The 5,000-nt window shown below is 38.1% G+C and overlaps 3 non-coding genes across 3 annotated transcripts; all 3 read right to left on the bottom strand.

Annotated features, from left to right (window-relative positions):
- Positions 1-448: 448 nt before the first annotated feature.
- Positions 449-520, bottom strand: TRNAE-CUC (transfer RNA glutamic acid (anticodon CUC)). The gene has a single exon. It is a non-coding gene; the product is annotated as a tRNA-Glu (tRNA).
- A 2,750-nt stretch (positions 521-3,270) lies between these two features.
- TRNAE-CUC (transfer RNA glutamic acid (anticodon CUC)) lies at positions 3,271-3,342 on the bottom strand. Its single transcript has one exon. It is a non-coding gene; the product is annotated as a tRNA-Glu (tRNA).
- Positions 3,343-4,204: 862 nt separating this feature from the next.
- On the bottom strand, positions 4,205-4,276 carry TRNAE-CUC (transfer RNA glutamic acid (anticodon CUC)). The gene has a single exon. It is a non-coding gene; the product is annotated as a tRNA-Glu (tRNA).
- Between the last annotated feature and the right edge of the window lie 724 nt (positions 4,277-5,000).

The following is a 5,000-nucleotide window of genomic DNA, read 5'->3' as shown; positions in this document are numbered from 1 at the left end:
GGTATGTGTCGAATTTGAATGCAGGAACAATTGCAGAAAAAAGTGGCACTCCCCTATCAGGAATTGAACCAGTAAACTAAAAAAACTGCTTGCTAATTAATATGGGATATTCCACAGAGTTGCAGAAAACATATAGGGTTTTAAAAAAAAAAAAAAAAAAAAAAAGAGTGTTGCCTTCACTAAAAAGCTGTTTTTCATTTTAGTAGTTGAATCCTGCCTCATTTGAGCTGGAGTTAACAGGTCAATTCAATATACTGAAGATTGTAAGTTTTTTCCTCAGACGGAATGTAGTTTACTCATTATCTTTGGCAGGAGAGCCTAGAAACTTTACCATTCAGTTCCAATATTCTATGGATAAGTAAGGAAATTTTAGGTCAAATGACAGGCCACAATGGCCAAACAATTGCGTCGGCCTTTAAATGTCGAAACAAGCACAGAAAAATTTGCATTCCCATACCGGGAGTCGAACCCGGGCCGCCTGGGTGAGAACCAGGAATCCTAACCGCTAGACCATATGGGAAATGTTGTGCTGTGTAGTCGATGATGTGGAAAAAAAGAACTTTATTTCTTTGAGTAAGCAACTTCTGCACGTTTGCAACAGAAGCTTTCCTTGTTAGCACAATAGGTGGCGCGTCAATCTCAAACTCTTAAGGTCATGATTGTGATTCTCACACGTGGCACTTTTCTTTGGAGATTTTGTCTCCATCTTGTCTAGAGAGCCACATTTGTTTCCACTGAGTACCAAAAATCAACAATAATATATTGAGGGGTTTGAGTCTCTTGACACCAAGTATTTGGAAGTCGAAGGTAAGAATGATTTCCGATATGAGCTCAAATGGCTTTTTGTGCAACAGAATGGAATGAATGGCTAAAAGCTCTTGTTGTCAGCATTTTTCGCTGCAAAGAGCAATTTTAATCTAAACTAACTTTGTCTGCAAGGTATGTGTCGAATTTGAATGCAGGAACAATTGCAGAAAAAAGTGGCACTCCCCTATCAGGAATTGAACCAGTAAACTAAAAAAACTGCTTGCTAATTAATATGGGATATTCCACAGAGTTGCAGAAAACATATAGGGTTTTAAAAAAAAAAAAAAAAAAAAAAAAAAGTGTTGCCTTCACTAAAAAGCTGTTTTTCATTTTAGTAGTTGAATCCTGCCTCGTTTGAGCTGGAGTTAACAGGTCAATTCAATATACTGAAGATTGTAAGTTTTTTCCTCAGACGGTATGTAGTTTACTCATTATCTTTGGCAGGAGAGCCTAGAAACTTTACCATTCAGTTCCAATATTCTATGGATAAGTAAGGAAATTTTAGGTCAAATGACAGGCCACAATGGCCAAACAATTGCGTCGGCCTTTGAATGTCGAAACAAGCACAGAAAAATTTGCATTCCCATACCGGGAGTCAAACCCGGGCCGCCTGGGTGAGAACCAGGAATCCTAACCGCTAGACCATATGGGAAATGTTGTGCTGTGTAGTCGATGATGTGGAAAAAAAGAACTTTATTTCTTTGAGTAAGCAACTTCTGCACGTTTGCAACAGAAGCTTTCCTTGTTAGCACAATAGGTGGCGCGTCAATCTCAAACTCTTAAGGTCATGATTGTGATTCTCACACGTGGCACTTTTCTTTGGAGATTTTGTCTCCATCTTGTCTAGAGAGCCACATTTGTTTCCACTGAGTACCAAAAATCAACAATAATATATTGAGGGGTTTGAGTCTCTTGACACCAAGTATTTGGAAGTCGAAGGTAAGAATGATTTCCGATATGAGCTCAAATGGCTTTTTGTGCAACAGAATGGAATGAATGGCTAAAAGCTCTTGTTGTCAGCATTTTTCGCTGCAAAGAGCAATTTTAATCTAAACTAACTTTGTCTGCAAGGTATGTGTCGAATTTGAATGCAGGAACAATTGCAGAAAAAAGTGGCACTCCCCTATCAGGAATTGAACCAGTAAACTAAAAAAACTGCTTGCTAATTAATATGGGATATTCCACAGAGTTGCAGAAAACATATAGGGTTTTAAAAAAAAAAAAAAAAAAAAAAAAAGTGTTGCCTTCACTAAAAAGCTGTTTTTCATTTTAGTAGTTGAATCCTGCCTCGTTTGAGCTGGAGTTAACAGGTCAATTCAATATACTGAAGATTGTAAGTTTTTTCCTCAGACGGTATGTAGTTTACTCATTATCTTTGGCAGGAGAGCCTAGAAACTTTACCATTCAGTTCCAATATTCTATGGATAAGTAAGGAAATTTTAGGTCAAATGACAGGCCACAATGGCCAAACAATTGCGTCGGCCTTTGAATGTCGAAACAAGCACAGAAAAATTTGCATTCCCATACCGGGAGTCAAACCCGGGCCGCCTGGGTGAGAACCAGGAATCCTAACCGCTAGACCATATGAGAAATGTTGTGCTGTGTAGTCGATGATGTGGAAAAAAAGAACTTTATTTCTTTGAGTAAGCAACTTCTGCACGTTTGCAACAGAAGCTTTCCTTGTTAGCACAATAGGTGGCGCGTCAATCTCAAACTCTTAAGGTCATGATTGTGATTCTCACACGTGGCACTTTTCTTTGGAGATTTTGTCTCCATCTTGTCTAGAGAGCCACATTTGTTTCCACTGAGTACCAAAAATCAACAATAATATATTGAGGGGTTTGAGTCTCTTGACACCAAGTATTTGGAAGTCGAAGGTAAGAATGATTTCCGATATGAGCTCAAATGGCTTTTTGTGCAAAAGAATGGAATGAATGGCTAAAAGCTCTTGTGGTCAGCATTTTTTGCTGCAAAGAGCAATTTTAATCTAAACTAACTTTGTCTGCAAGGTATGTGTCGACCTTTGAATGCAGGAACTATTGCAGAAAAAAGTGGCACTCCCTTATCGGGAATTGAACCAGTAAACTAAGAAAACTGCTTGCTAATTAATATGGGATATTCCACAGAGTTGCAGAAAACATATAGGGTTTAAAAAAAAAAAAAAAAAAAAAAAAAAAAAAGAGTGTTGCCTTCACTAAAAAGCTGTTTTTCATTTTAGTAGTTGAATCCTGCCTCATTTGAGCTGGAGTTAACAGGTCAATTCAATATACTGAAGATTGTAAGTTTTTTCCTCAGACGGTATGTAGTTTACTCATTATCTTTGGCAGGAGAGCCTAGAAACTTTACCATTCAGTTCCAATATTCTATGGATAAGTAAAGAAATTTTAGGTCAAATGACAGGCCACAATGGCCAACCAATTGCGTCGGCCTTTGAATGTCGAAACAAGCACAGAAAAATTTGCATTCCCATACCGGGAGTCGAACCCGGGCCGCCTGGGTGAGAACCAGGAATCCTAACCGCTAGACCATATGGGAAATGTTGTGCTGTGTAGTCGATGATGTGGAAAAAAAGAACTTTATTTCTTTGAGTAAGCAACTTCTGCACGTTTGCAACAGAAGCTTTCCTTGTTAGCACAATAGGTGGCGCGTCAATCTCAAACTCTTAAGGTCATGATTGTGATCCTCACATGTGGCACTTTTCTTTGGAGATTTTGTCTCCATCTTGTCTAGAGAGCCACATTTGTTTCCACTGAGTATCAAAAATCAACAATAATATATTGAGGGGTTTGAGTCTCTTGACACCAAGTATTTGGAAGTCGAAGGTAAGAATGATTTCCGATATGAGCTCAAATGGCTTTTTGTGCAAAAGAATGGAATGAATGGCTAAAAGCTCTTGTGGTCAGCATTTTTCGCTGCAAAGAGCAATTTTAATCTAAACTAACTTTGTCTGCAAGGTATGTGTCGACCTTTGAATGCAGGAACTATTGCAGAAAAAAGTGGCACTCCCCTATCGGGAATTGAACCAGTAAACTAAGAAAACTGCTTGCTAATTAATATGGGATATTCCACAGAGTTGCAGAAAACATATAGGGTTTAAAAAAAAAAAAAAAAAAAGAGTGTTGCCTTCACTAAAAAGCTGTTTTTCATTTTAGTAGTTGGATCCTGCCTCATTTGAGCTGGAGTTAACAGGTCAATTCAATATACTGAAGATTGTAAGTTTTTTCCTCAGACGGTATGTAGTTTACTCATTATCTTTGGCAGGAGAGCCTAGAAACTTTACCATTCAGTTCCAATATTCTATGGATAAGTAAGGAAATTTTAGGTCAAATGACAGGCCACAATGGCCAACCAATTGCGTCGGCCTTTGAATGTCGAAACAAGCACAGAAAAATTTGCATTCCCATACCGGGAGTCGAACCCGGGCCGCCTGGGTGAGAACCAGGAATCCTAACCGCTAGACCATATGGGAAATGTTGTGCTGTGTAGTCGATGATGTGGAAAAAAAGAACTTTAATTCTTTGAGTAAGCAACTTCTGCACGTTTGCAACAGAAGCTTTCCTTGTTAGCACAATAGGTGGCGCGTCAATCTCAAACTCTTAAGGTCATAATTGTGATCCTCACATGTGGCACTTTTCTTTGGAAATTTTGTCTCTATCTTGTCTAGAGAGCCACATTTGTTTCCACTAAGTATCAAAAATCAACAATAATATATTGAGGGGTTTGAGTCTCTTGACACCAAGTATTTGGAAGTCGAAGGTAAGAATGATTTCCGATATGAGCTCAAATGGCTTTTTGTGCAACAGAATGGAATGAATGGCTAAAAGCTCTTGTGGTCAGCATTTTTCGCTGCAAAGAGCAATTTTAATCTAAACTAACTTTGTCTGCAAGGTATGTGTCGACCTTTGAATGCAGAAACTATTGCAGAAAAAAGTGGCACTCCCCTATCAGGAATTGAACCAGTAAACTAAGAAAACTGCTTGCTAATTAATATGGGATATTCCACAGAGTTGCAGAAAACATATAGGGTTTTTAAAAAAAAAAAAAAAAAAAAAAAAGAGTGTTGCCTTCACTAAAAAGCTGTTTTTCATTTTAGTAGTTGAATCCTGCCTCATTTGAGCTGGAGTTAACAGGTCAATTCAATATACTGAAGATTGTAAGTTTTTTCCTCAGACGGTATGTAGTTTACTCATTAT

The sequence above is a fragment of the Anomaloglossus baeobatrachus genome, chromosome 4 (genome assembly GCF_048569485.1).
Source record: "Anomaloglossus baeobatrachus isolate aAnoBae1 chromosome 4, aAnoBae1.hap1, whole genome shotgun sequence".
NCBI lineage: Eukaryota > Metazoa > Chordata > Amphibia > Anura > Aromobatidae > Anomaloglossus > Anomaloglossus baeobatrachus.
The sequence above is the reverse complement of the archived record's forward strand: the minus strand, read 5'-3'. Positions and strand labels throughout refer to the sequence as shown.